The sequence below is a fragment of the Schistocerca nitens genome, chromosome 6 (genome assembly GCF_023898315.1).
Source record: "Schistocerca nitens isolate TAMUIC-IGC-003100 chromosome 6, iqSchNite1.1, whole genome shotgun sequence".
In the NCBI taxonomy this organism is placed as follows: Eukaryota; Metazoa; Arthropoda; class Insecta; order Orthoptera; family Acrididae; genus Schistocerca; species Schistocerca nitens.
The window spans coordinates 30,914,963-30,930,012 of NC_064619.1; positions in this window are offsets into that span (position 1 = coordinate 30,914,963).

Consider the following 15,050-nt stretch of genomic DNA (forward strand, 5'->3'; position numbering starts at 1 on the left):
CCTAATTTGCTGGGAAGTGGCGGTGCGGTCCCCTACGGCACTGCGTAGGATCCTACGGTCTTGGCGTGCATTCGTGCGTCGCTGCGGTCCGGTCCCAGGTCGACGGGCACGTGCACCTTCCGCCGACCACTGGCGACAACATCGATGTACTGTGGAGACCTCACGCCCCACGTGTTGAGCAATTCGGCGGTACGTCCACCCGGCCTCCCGCATGCCCACTATACGCCCTCGCTCAAAGTCCGTCAACTGCACATACGGTTCACGTCCACGCTGTCGCGGCATGCTACCAGTGTTAAAGACTGCGATGGAGCTCCGTATGCCACGGCAAACTGGCTGACACTGACGGCGGCGGTGCACAAATGCTGCGCAGCTAGCGCCATTCGACGGCCAACACCGCGGGTCCTGGTGTGTCCGCTGTGCCGTGCGTGTGATCATTGCTTGTACAGCCCTCTCGCAGTGTCCGGAGCAAGTATGGTGGGTCTGACACACCGGTGTCAATGTGTTCTTTTTTCCATTTCCAGGAGTGTATGTTAATGTAGCTTGACGTTACCAGATAATACCCAAATGGTCAGCTTGAATATATTATTTCTCAAAAATGTGTGCGACGTGATGAACGCACGACTAATAACCTGTCTAAGTACTTTAACACTGCGACTGTTGCATTTCAGTTCAGCAGAAAGGTACGAAGAGTTTATAAACTCCAAATTCCACTAACTTCTGAGATACTCAGAGAGAATGAAGCCCCAAGAGGCCAGATGCGCTATTGCGTTTCACGGCCTCTCATTTGGTCGCTAAGCACATGTTCAGTCATGGTCGCTTGCTCTGAAGCAACCAGTCTGCCTAAGTGCCAGGCGTCACAAAACCTGGACTACGACGTTGCCTTCATCCGCCTCTTATATTTTTTTTTCTCAGCAGTCATTACCGAGAGTCCCATTCCATCTCATCTCTTTGTCCGCAAAATCACGTGACTGTGCTGATATGAATCGCTGTGCTCACTTATTTCCCTTCACAAAAGTCCTATGTTTAACTGCAAGCATTTATTATAAGTAAGGCTATGTAGTGTCAGATGAAATTAATAACTGTTCGGTTTACAATCACTGAAGGCGGATCTTCCCCTATCAGTTAATTCCGCTACCGACGCTCCTTCAGGAAACACGCTTCTGGTTTCTTGTTAAATCCTTGTCGTTTTCATTTTGAAATATAGATGTTCAGTTTTGCGCAGTTTGCGAAAGAAACGTGTTATTGATAAAGAAACTGTGATATAAGGACAATGTAATCTTCAATCGGAAAGTGTAACATGATGTAAAGGGCGTTCCAGAGGGAATGGTCAATATTTTAGGGTGAGGTGACAAACAATAACTACACTAAAGCATTCTATATAACACTCTGTAAGCGTATTCTCATATCGCTGGCTTATTTGTGGAGTATCTTTGCGGGCATCCGCGTCTGGAGTGAGTCGAGCACGGGACACGAAACTGTTATGTTGTGTAGTGTGTAGCTCTGCATGTAGAAGCATTGTTAGTATTCAGGTTGAAGTGTTGCTACAAGTGCTATTACAGTAAAGGGATGACATATGGAAATGGTTCAGAGGAAAGTGCGTCAAGATGTAATTGAAAATGAGCAGTGGCGTTAATAACGTATTTATGTATCCTCTCGTTGCGCGTCGCATAGCATCGATGATCCGCGCCGTGTTCGGTCTCCAAGAATGAACAAATGTGAATCAGTAATACTATTTACCACAAAAGAGTGCAATAAAGTGCCAGTGATTTGTAGCGAGCGTGAGAACGTGCGTTCGATCATCGCGTTCCGCATTATCAACAATCAGCCGCGCCGCGCCGCGACAGTTACGCGCACGCTCGTACAAGTGAGAACTGAAAAATTAACTCTACGAACAGTGTTATATCATTACTAGTGACAAGGAGGACTATTACCAGATATCTGTATGTGTGACGAGCGTAAGAACTTTCGTTCGACCATTCGGCTTCCGCATCATCGACAATCACACCCATCGTGTCGGTTACGCGTACGCTCGTCTGAATTATATTTTGGACTGTTAATCATCAAGATTGTTAATTGGGACAAACATTTACGATTTAGAGTGTAACCCGTGGTTTCCATATCGTCTCAGAATATAGATGTTCATACCTTACATAGGACAGTGTTGTGTTTAAACATTGAGTGGCTCCCCTAGACCTGCTTGCATTTTTTCGATAGGTAATTTCAGTCAAGCCAGCAGCAGTGTGGAGCAGAACAGTACGACCGCCGCGGGATTACCAGGTACGCAGTGTGGACAGGGCGCACGGTCAAGAAAAGCAACAGTCCGAAACGACGAAGACAGTTTAAGGCAACTCCACCCATTAGTACTCTCGGGTGTGTTACAACTCGTCCATTATTATTGGTTGCAGAGATTTAAGGAAATACGACAGACAATTTCTAACCGCAGAGTACCAGCTCTAAGAAGTTTTCGTCGATTTTCACTAAACTGCGTGCGATTGGTGCAGAGTTCTAAACTCACATTTCATCTGAACGTTCATCTGAACGGAGTGTGAAGTAAAAGACATTTTCGGTAGGAGGAACGTAGTACTCTAACTAGCAAACGGAAGGTTTCTACACGTATCGGTGTCCCACATACAAGAATACGGCGTACATTACTCATGCACGGCCTCTTTCCTTATGTAATACACTTGATCCAGATCCTTCAAGAAGCAAATATACGTAGTCGGTTAGAATTTTGTCATTCGATACTTGAATACCTCTGAGCAGTACCAATAGTATAGTTGTCTTTTGAAGCCATTTTCACTCGTTACTGTATAAATGACGCTCGTAACTCACATTGGCGATCTGATGAAGACCTACACGCCTTGGTGATGACAAACTTTGAAGAACTCTTGCCTGTACACGTGTACCTTATTATTACAGAAAGTCTGTTGATTGGGCCTGTTGTGTTACCGAATGGTCTAACAGGTCACCAATACATAGACGTACTTGAGAACAAGCTCCCAGCATTATTGGAGAAAAGAGTACTATGGCTGCAAGGATGGGTATGCGCTTCCGCCAAGAGCAGATCCCTGCACATTCAAGTCACCAGGTGACATATGGTATAAACTTGAGATACCCCGGAACCTAGTTCGTCAGAAATACTCACGTTTGTTGGCCACCGAGGTCCCCGGAATTTATTTCTCCATAGTTTTGCTTATGGTGATGATTGAAAGGCGAAGTTCACTAAGGTAGAGTAAACACAGGAGACGAATTGATCGTTCGTGTTATGAATAGTGGTGCCCCACAAATGATTACCGAAACCACCGCAGAGGAGCTGCACATGGTGTTACCAAGAGAATTCGAAAGCACAATGAAATTGTACGTCAGTTCTATGAAGACTGTTGTATTCTGTACTTTAGTGTTAAGGCATGCCTTCCCTATGTGAGCACCCGGTACTGCAGCGTAGGTCAATGATGGTTGTTCGATCTCTACCTTCTTCAGACATTCAATTTCTAATTTAAAACTAATGCTCTCATCTTACAGATTCTCTGTCTCCTATCTCGTGTTGGGGATGTTATTAACATGTAGATCTATGATCTGGTCGTTGAGTTTATTGTTGCCAGTTTTCAGGATGTCAATCTGTCCCGCTAGACGTGCTTGTCTTAGTGGATCCTATGAGTCAGCCTCCTGTTGTGGTATGGGCCCAATCTGTACCTTTAAACTTGAGCATATTCTGGTGTTCTCACTACTGAGTACGTGGACTTCCCATGGATATAGTGAAAGTGCTTTTCAGTTTTGGCACACAAGCCACTGGCAATTTCCTAGCTCCTATTTCCTGGGAAACTCACTGATTGTGTTATCTATCGTGGACAGTTTCACCTCTGGGGTAGCGAACTCGGTGCTCAGAAGCTGCTCCTCTTCAATTTTGTGGGCACCTTTTTACAGTGAAGTGTGAGTACATCTTCGTACTGTCCAGGTGGTTGTGCTGATGGAATTTCTGCTACCGACGCACATATAAGACCGAGAGTGAAGCAATACACACCGAAATGTCAATCACTGGCATTCCAGTTATTTCGTTAACAGAAACAACAGGAGCCAGTGGAGATTAACTGTATGTAAAACAGTCCACAACCAGAGTTTCTTTGGTTGAAGATTGAAAAGTTCTTTTCTTGTAACACAGACGAAGTAGAACACACTGTCTGTACGTTAATGAGCGACACGAGTTTTGTTTGTACTATGTATCACGTCCAACGCTCGTCCACTGTCCAACTTTTAAGTTATGGCGCGATCTTAGTCTGCTGTAATTACTACAGTCTAAGTTCAGAGTTTACACCAAGAACAGTCTTCGATCTGTGTATCGCCAAATGTTATGTATCGATCGTTATCTGTTCTCTGCACCACAATAAAAGTTCGTTCTATGAATTGCCATTTGGTGCTAACACAGTCACAGTCCAATGCTAATAACACTATTAATATTGAATACAGTACAGTAAAATGTCTCAAAGAACTCGCCACAACCATGGCTTACATCTGCCGGTACTCATCCAACTCTGATGACACTTTTATGGAGAAAAGTCACTAGCACATAGGAACAAGAGGATATTGCAGGTTATGATGAGGACTACACCCACGAAACCGTAAATATAGAAGGGGGAAACGACAATGTATGTGATCTCTTCAATTTTCGCTTAAACTGTTACAAAATTCACTCGTTTAAAAATTCTTCAGAATATTGCGGTCAAAATCTCACACAATACTTGACGAAGTATGCAGTTGAAACGAAAGCCTGACTGTCATCGCAGCCATCTGGGTGCACCGGCGTCCGGCTGTTTACAACTCCCTCTACATCTCTAAACTGTGATAACTGTGCAGGACCCTGCTGCCTGACAAGGGTAACATTAAACACACAACGAATGTTCCTAAATCGTGCCACGGCCAAATCATAAGCTCAACAATAAAGAAAATTGTTGAGTCACTGCGCTGCATTGTGCCAGTGCTGTGAGGCGACAGTCGACACTGTAGACATGTATAGGCGAACCGTTGAAATGACAGTTACTGCTGACACCAAGTGTTCTCTCCTGGACTCCCCATCTGCGGACAATCCAAGCCAAGGCACGCTCCTGACTTCGTCTCCTCTAGCTCCGTTGTGGCCGCACATGGGGTCTGGACCCCTCCACTGTCCTCCACACCTATAAATGCCTCATCCGCCCTATCCTCTGCTACACCCACCCTGCCTGGATCTCTGCCCCTCCTACCTTTTACAAATCCCTTCAAATCCTAGATCGCCATGCTCTCCACCTCGCCTATCACATCCATATCCCCTCCTCCATGCGGATCCTGTATGACCTCATTCCGTTCCCGCACCTCCTCCTTTTCCTCGAACGGACACAGATCCTCTACACCTCCTGTAAAGTTGATCGTCCTCACCCGCTTGTCTCTCCCATCCTCTCCCACCCCTGTCCGCTGCCGCGCCTGTCTTCCCACGACCCACCTGCTCTCCATCTCTCCACTCTCCCTACCCTCTCCCAAGGTGGCTTCCTCCAACTCCCCCTCCCTGATGATCCCCTCCATCTACCCCTCCTATCAATTTGATCCTACCAATCGTCCCCCTGTGGTTGCTTAAGGCACCCTTTCTCTCTCCTCTCCCTCCTCCCTTCCTCCCCCCCCCCTCCTCCGCCCAGGCATCCCCTACCCTCGTACCTTCTCTCTTCCCCCTCCCTTCTCTACTGCCACTAGCATCTACACTCTCCTCTCCCCTCCTCCCACCCTTTTCCCCTTTTGGCATGTCCCCGGACTCGCACACGTCAAGTGTCATTCGTGCGCCGGAGGTCATCGCCATCGGTTCTGTGTGTGTGCCGTCGTGTTAGCGCTTCAGTCTTTTCATCGTACCACGCTCCATCGTTCACGTGTGTTATCTCAGTCATCAGTGTTCGTGTCTTCATTGTTTCTATTTGTACTGCCTGTGGCCGAAGAGCGACGTAATATTGCCGCTGCCGGCCCACCTTTTGTATAAGGTGTTAAGGGGCTCCGGAACGCCCTATACTTGCAATGTTAAAATTGTGGTGTCACCGCCAGACACCACACTTGCTAGGTGGTAGCTTAAATCGGCCGCGGTCCATTAGTACATGTCGGACCCGCGTGTCGCCACTGTGTGATCGCAGACAGAGCGCCACCACACGGCAGGTCTCCAGAGACGTACGAGAACTCGCCCCAGTTGTACGACGACGTTGCTAGCGACTATACTGACGAAGCCTTTGCTCTCATTTGCCGAGAGACAGTTAGAATAGCCTTCAGCTAAGTTAATGGCTGCGACCTAGCAAGGCGCCATTAGCCTTAGATAGCTTGTATTTAAAGAGCCTCACTTGTATCGCCACAATCTCCAGATGTCTCATCAAGAACGATGTATACAAGGACGGATTAAAAGTTAAGTAGTCCAGAAGCTACGTAATTTTCTTTATAGCATTCATTAAGTCTCCTGTTTCAGACCTCACTCCATCCTTCGTGAGTTAGCGCGTGCATCTTGGCCGCCTCTTTCAATTAGTGTGCGTAGTGTTGGCAAGTCTGCCGACACTACAAAAATAACGCTTATGAATTACATCTATCCTCACAAAGTATTTGAGGTAGGAAGTTGAACTTTTTACAGATTATTTATTGGAATATGGGCTCCAACTTAACACAGGGATTTTACAAAATTTTAGTTCAGTTATTAAAGATGATTTTTTTTCAATTGTAATGAAAATTCACAACATTTTTTGCAATTTTTTTATTCATATATTCAAAAATATACAGTTTTTTGGAAAAAGGCTGTGTTAAATTATGCAGAAGGTACTGTGTAACATTTACTGAAAGTTTGAAACAAATATGTTTGGAAGATCCTTAGAAAACATGTAATTAGTATGAGAAAATAAAAGTTTTGGGAATTGAGCGACAAAGATTGGATTAACTTTTTAGTGCATTCCAGGTCCATAGGATGGATTATCTTCATCCTCTGCAAACTCCTCCTCCAGCTTCCTCTTGTTCCTCCTCCTGTTTACTCTTGCTTGTATTTCTAGACTCTTTACAGCCCTGTCTGCAGCCCGAAGGCGTTCCTTGTCTAAAGCAAGCATCGCTCGTACCATGTTAGAACCTATCTTCATTCTCATATTTCTAAATACCTTGCACCTTACAATGTTGCCATCATTGAAAGTCGCAACAGCATCATACACACCAAATTGAAGTGTTTCTATTCCAACAAATACAGTCTTGAGGATTCTCGAAAATATATCACTATTTACACTTTCATTGGGGTTTTGAGTTTTTCCGTGAATACACTTTTTCAACAGTTCAGGTGCTGCTAAGTCTCTGAAAATAGGTTTTATCACCTCCATTATTGCATGAGGCAGACTGTGCTTATCAATGTACACTTCACCAGTTAGCAATCCTTTGTTATATTTACACCAACTGTCTTCTTCTTTGGGACACAAGCTGTGTTGGGGATTTTCATCGTCTTTATTGTTTACAGTAATAACATATACCTTTGGCTTTCCAACATTTCTCCTTTTCTTAAAAGCCTTCAGATGATTTCTAATAACTTTACTTTTACTCATTATTATACTTCAACAAAACAGAGACTCAAGAAACAGAATTAATTACGAATATTTTCGAGATAACGACACAGTAAATAAACATGAAACAATCGACAATCACACCAGCGATATATATTGAACCATCACAGGTTAGCCACAACACATACTTTATCTCACATCACTAAAATGTACCTGATGAACACGGACGTTAATAATAACACCATTTGACAGCAGTTTAACAGCGCCACAGTGGGTCACGCCCATGTAGAACACATTTCAAAAAAAAAAATTAAAAATAGTTGTAGTCTTCGGAATTGAATAAATTATATATCTATTAAAAGGTAATAGTCTGCAGATTCAGAAAACGCAAAAAAGTAAAAATTGAACTTTTCATGATTTTGAGCCTTTCCGGAGCCCCTTAAAATAACAATAAAGAAAAGAAAAAGACACCAGGCATTGTAGCATCAGAGTATCTAAAGACTACTATCTGCGTCGTAACGTAGTCAGCCAAGGCCACTAAGGATCAGAAAGCAGAGTGGTGATATGGGAGCTGGCAGGTGTTACACCCAAAGGTGTCAGTGACACAATCATATCTAGAATTATATCTTATTATCAGGATGAATACACAGAGAAATGTGGCTGCTTCGAATAGCTGGGAAGTGCACGGCCCTCAGGGAGAATGGTAGGGAGAACTGTTGATGCCGCAGCAAGTCATTATGCTGGTGCCACACGTCAAAGAGCTGTTGCCAGGGCTATGGCGTGCAGGCTGCAGCGGGGGACATGAGTACGCATCACCCGTTACCAGACGTTTTGCAGCGCAGGGTAGCTCTAAGCTACAGCGCTCTCCTGGACGTCGCTTAGGCGTCCGCTTACCTTTATGTAGCCGACTGTGCAATCAGGGGCAATGTTTATCGAGAGTTACAGGCCCTGGTCTCCTGCCATGGGACGACTAAGGTGATAGCGGAATTCCAAGAGGCTGCATTGACGCGCCTTGCCTGGGCAGCTTGAGGATGACAGCTAGCAGATCACGAACGAACTACCCTCAGTAGAAGGAGGACTGGTAGCTCGCCAGTCTTTTTCTCACCCGCAGTGTCCAAGTAGGCTACAACAGCAGTCCACGTCAGTGGCTTGTATAGGAATGACAGGGTCTCGATGTTAATGTCAGCAAGCTGGTTGCAGGCAGACCAGCATTAATCAGTTTGTCATGGTTTCATTGAAACTGAACAGAATTTCTTTCTATCTGTTACCGGTGGAAAGGACAGATTGACGCCCCGTCTAAATGGATCCCGTGAGATTCTAAAGGGCGGTTAGTTAATCAGCTGAGAAGGCGCCTACGACGCGTGGCTCCAGGTAGATGAGACAATTTCGTCACCGTTCTTAGTCTCATTTTGGTGGCCCAGTAACTATACTCGGTTATTGATCTCGGGTCTTTCTGAAATGTTTGACAGGTACAGTGGCGCTCTGATGCTTGCAGTCACGGAACGTTGCTTCATAATGCCCTGTTATGGTGTATTGCGGTCTTCGCTTCCCTCTCTCGGAGGTCGTGTGGGAATACTCGACTACTTCGTTGCCTTCAACTATGTTGGCGGTAAGCGGTGTTGACCTAACGATTGGCGCACTGTTCCAGGCTGACCTGCTTGGCCCTGACCTCGCCGCCGAGTAGAAACTTCAAAAAAGTTTAGGCGCGCACTCTAAATTCACTCTGGAATGTAACAGTACATATGTTCGCCAGTTACACGGTAATCATTGGTGGAAACATTAATCATCCTGCAATCAGTTTGGATAGTTACTGTTTTACAAACTGTGGGCATAACAAGACGTCTAGGAATAGAATTCTACACCCCCGTCCATAAAACTACCTAGAAAGAAGTTGGGTAGCTTACTTGCATTAGCGATGCAGCTTGCTGTATCGTAGGTGCAACCGCAAGAGCGCAGAGTCATGTGTGTGTTCTGAAGAGAGCAGCAGACTTTTCTGTAGTTGCAGGCACCATAATATGGATCATTAACTGATCTGACTTTGTAAGAACAGCCAAAACGTAGTTGCTATGTTGGTACTGCGAATGGTCGAAATCAATGGGAATCTAAGGCCACTATTTTTTTCCGACAGCACGCAGCTCTTTTCTGTGGACTAATGGTTTTGCGAGCAAAATATTCCGGAAGCGAAACATTTCCTCATTTGTATTAGCGGGTGTGGACTACTCAGGAGTACATTGTCATCATGAATAAGATACCTGTCGTTCTACGGGTCGAAGAGTTGAATATTAGATACCTTAATCACGTAGATAATTTATAGAAAACAGAAAATAAATAGCTTCATGTCAGATAGAGTGAGAAGCAGTGAAATGCGGCGGCATTAAGAACAGGATCCCAGAATCTAGAGTAATCAGCACAAAACAAAACATGGGTAATCCAGGAGCATCTCTAAACCTGAATAAGATAAATAGAATGTGTACAACGTACTACTGACGGCATATTAATCACATTATCTTCCCCAAGTTCGTTACAAAGCCAATAGTCACCACAATGGTACCAGATCATTTGCATGCTACCTTCCCAGATGATGAAATGAGGTAATAAAATATTCAGTGAATGAAAGTTTAATTGTGATGGGAACTGGAATTCGATAGCAGAGAAAGGAAGAGGAGGAAAAATTAAATGAGAGAATGGAGTGGAGAAAAGAATGAAAGAAGAAACCTGACTAGTAGAATTTTACACAGTGCATATTTTAATGTTTGCTGATAGTTGGTTTGCGAATCGTGAAAGAGGGACGCGTGGAAGAAACGTCTAGACGCCAGTCGTTTTCAGATACATTTTATAAAGGTGAGACAGAGATTAAGAACCCAGGTTTAAACTGATAGACATTTCCATTAGCAGATGTTATCTCTGAGCATACTTTGTCGGTTATATGTTCCATGTTAAAATTAAAACAATTGCAACAACGATGAAATAAAGAAAAGCAATCAATTGAAAGTTCCACAGATTACTGAGGAATTCAATGGGGTATTGTACAAGGAGTGATTAAAATACGAGAATGGGGTACAATAACAGACGATTGAGTAGCTTAGAGAGACGAAAGAGTGAAGGCAGCTGAAGATCAAATAATCAAAGAGGCAATATCTGGTAGGAATTCTTGGATAAGACTACAGATACTGAATTTCATTGATGAAAGCAGACAATATAAAACTGCAGCAAATGAAGTATGCAAAACTGAAACATGCATCAAAAAAATTAAATTAAAAAAAGTGCAAAAAGCCTGAGCAAGAATGGCTAAAGGAGAAACAAAAGGCTGTAGAAGCACGTACGAGTGAGTGAATGATATATGCGGCCTATAGGAAAACTGAAGATGTCTTTGGAGAAAAGGAGGCAGTATATTAACATCAGATGGTCATATGTAAAGAATGATAAGCTGGAAGGTGGAAGGCATATATGGGCGGACCATACAATGGATATGAACTTGAAGACAATGTTATACTAAGGGAAGTGAAAATGAGGTAAGGGACATGATTTTCTGAGAAGAATTTCACAGAGCACTGAAAGACCTAAGTTGTAACAAGGTCACTGGAGTAGACGATACTCCCTCAACAGTACTTATAAGCTTTCGAGAGCCAGCAATGGCAAAACTAAATCACCTGGTGTTCTAGAATATTTTTTGTCTGTATAATAGTTATAAGCTACACTGCATTTCAATTTACCTTTCAGCGTGCTCTGCTACAGCAATATGTTCTACATCTGTTCTGCTAAAGCGTTTTTACGTGCAACAAGAGGATGGTAACTCTCAGTTGCATCGTTGTCAACACATTGTCGGCCATATTTTAAATAATTTCAAACATCCCTTTCAATCTGTTCGTTTTGATATAAATTTTGTGCTACAGATGTTTAAATGTTCTACATTTGTTTATTATACAATTTATGAACAACTTGCATACTAATGTATAAGTATTTAGACAATTAAATGGTATTATGCTCGACACAATTAACTCTTATTTAACAAATAACGTTTAATTCAGCTAAATGCAGACACAGCTATATGGTCTTAACCAATGTTGTTCTTGGGTATACGTGCTGGAATTCAGATCACATTTACATTCGGTCTGTTGTGTAGAGAATAGTGTGAACACTGTAGACCATAGGGAGTATAGTTATTGCCTTTTCCTTTACGCAAAGAACGTATGTACCGAACCGTTAAGCACTGATTCCATTATGAGGGACATACTTTCTTCTGAACTGTGTAATTTTGTCATGAAAACACAATGTCATAATAGATAAATTCGTTTTAGTGAATAGAACAACGTTTGTGCTATTTGGGATCCAAGATATTTGAGGCGACTGAAGTCCTGGCCAACGAGAACAGAATAGCAGTTAAGTGTTTGTCGCACGTACACGAGAGCTAACGTTTACTTGTACGCAGAGACGGTGCTGTAGTATGTGCCACGAGCTAGCTAACGTGATTGGACGCTCACAGAGCTCTTCAGTTGCAGTTGCCTGCCTTATCTGCCTCGCAAACCACAGTTTGTTTTCGGAAGTGGAGGCGTATAGAATTCCTACGTTAGCTCTATTAAAACGCACATTTACTTTATTGACCATATGCCCCCTGATCTTCTTCTCTCTATGGTAAACACAAATATAAACTTCAATACTTGTGAACGTGTAAGAAGACAAAAAATAAGTACACATGCCCACATAAGCAGGACACTAATTTATAAAAGTTCATCAGGTCGAACAAACTCACTCCTGACAGAGAATGCGCTTATATTTGCATTTCTGTTAATTTCATAGGAAACGTCCACAACCTTTTGAAAAATGGGAAGGTGGAAAACAAACTGAATGTGAGCAATGCCATCACTCTTCCGTTTTGCACCTGGAACCGGATAGTCGCGCTTCAGTCAACTGCGCTATGCTGAAACTCACTCTTATTTTGTGTTACCATTTTTATTAATCTCCGAATTGTTATTGACATATAATTGTAACAAATACTAACAAGAACAAGACGTTTGATGAACCTTGAATGAATCGTTGCCTTTAAAGGGCCTACTATCATAGTACGCGAGTTGTACAACGAAAAAGTTTTGAAAATTTTTTATCCATCCTATAGGACGTTTGCCGTCGTTTTATTACGAGAAATCGTACCAATAACGAAACGTTCTCGAGACATTCAATGTGCTGGTGCTTTGAAACAACATATACTCATAGGGTACGAAGTATAACATAAAACAAACCGATTATGGATTTCCGCCGAACAACACAAAAACAGTATTGCGTTTTGCTTTCTGCTTGCGACGCAGGAAATATTGTAGCTTGCTGTTGGTTCCACGCTAAGTGACATGTTGCCGAAATATCGCAGAAATTATTTTATGTTTTGCGTGACGAAACAGCTCCTCTACGAGAAATAGCGGGAAGTGATGCCACAAAACTCGCAGAGCGCCGCCCCAACATTAACTAACTCGTCCCCGAGGTTGACTGCTTTACTGTCTGCATGTCTAGAAAGTATAAAGGGAAACAAAGCTTATCTTCCCGCTGTTCTGTTAGAGTTTGTTCTGGGTGCTGGTAATGTTTCTGTTACCTGTGGAAATACGCGTGGCTGTTTTGATTTATAATGAGAAGGAAGGAGGCTAATACATGGGTACAGCTTTGGCTTACTTAGTACATGTGACGTTCGGCTAAGAGCTGCTTGCAGCCTGCTCTGAGCGGAAGGTAGGATGATTCAGTTTAACATCCAGGCGACAATGAGGTCAACAGAGGAGGACCTGCTCTGGGTCACGGGGTTATGTTTTTCTATAGTTATTATTTTGGCACGGTATAATGGAAAAGGAGTATCTTTTGCATGCTGAGACAGAGTGAGTCTCGCGATTATGATTGATGGGGGCAGTTTCCGTTCTATTTACTTAGTGTATTTCATTCGTAATCGAGGTAATCAAACAGGTCTCCCATTCGCTTAAGGTTTGTTTTATTTTATTAGTTTCTTAACAACTCTGTCGCCTTGGTTAACACGTGACTTTTGCAATGTTAATACGATTTTACATGTAAAAGAACATATATCTGATGGCTATTGTCATTGATCATCCGTGAATAAAAATTCTCTTCCGTTTATTTACAAGTTGTATCTTCATAATGTTATATACGAAAATACCTTTCGTTATGTCGTCGTCCCTGCAGTTTGAACACAGAGAGTGATGCCCATGATGAGCTGATGTATTTACCGTTAAAATACAGCGAAGGCAAGGACCATATCATATGGAAGCATATTATATTGATACAACCCGAAATGGATGTTAAGCACGAATGTCTTCTTTTCAGAAATTTGTGTTTGAAATAGAAGCGGTTATCTGCATTTATGTCTTGCGATGTAGGCAGTTATTTGTGATCTTGTGTCACCAGCACGACCATTATAAGAATAACAATTATTTTGAAATATTGGAATCTCGAAAGTGAAAGATCGTTTGCACTCTTCTCGTACACTAACTTCACATTGCTCTTCTCGTACACTCACTTCACATTGCAGAAGATACACTGCTTTTTTTTATGTCAGATCCGTATTTGCAGTGGCATGTTCCATGATGCTTGCTTTAGAACCTTGTTTTTTTTTTTTCAGCTGTGCTATTAAAGAGTATTCTAGACTATAGCTAAGAGCTTAGCTGGTCTGTACACACTGCAGCAGTGAGGTAGTGTAAGAAATGTTAAGTGGATCACGTTTTTAGCTTCTGTGAGACGCGATCTATGCACTGTTTTATAATAAATTATTTGAAATGGTCAATTAACTGCTGCGCTTAAACGGTTTGTCTTTGTTACAACTCTTGTTGAAGTCGTATCTTGTTGCAGAATTGTTGAATGTGCCACTGTTATTAACCTGGCGCAGTCACTGCAGGCAGAGCCTCCTCCACAACTGGTACGTGACCCGCACTGCAAGCAAACGGGGCCCTCTGTCACGACCTGCCTGTTGTTTTCCTAAGGGGCTGCATCCAGCTGTAGATGGCGATTCCATTATTCGATTGAGAAAAGCGAACAGTTCTGGCTGCCCCATTTCCCCTACTATCAAATTTCGAACATCACGCCTGACACACTACTACTCCCCTGGACCGCGGAAGACAAAGAACATTTTGTTGTATAGCAGCGAATTGGATTACCAGTGTAAAATATTTGTTTCAGGGCAACACTACTGAAAGAGCCTTATGAAAAGCTTTCTCTCGACAGTGTTTTTGGCAGAAGGAAAAATGATGGAGAAATACTAATTAGGAGAGTTACTGAGCAGATATTCAAGTATATTACAAAAGATTTATTTCGAATATCTTACACTGCAGCACTTCTCACAAGGCATATTGAATTTGAGGCGATCTGCGCAACGAATTATAACTGGTGCCAACTTGAATATGAAAAAAAAAGAGATCCTTGCAATCTACACTCCTGGAAATTGAAATAAGAACACGGTGAATTCATTGTCCCAGGAAGGGGAAACTTTATTGACACATTCCTGGGGTCAGATACATCACATGATCACTCTGACAGAACCAC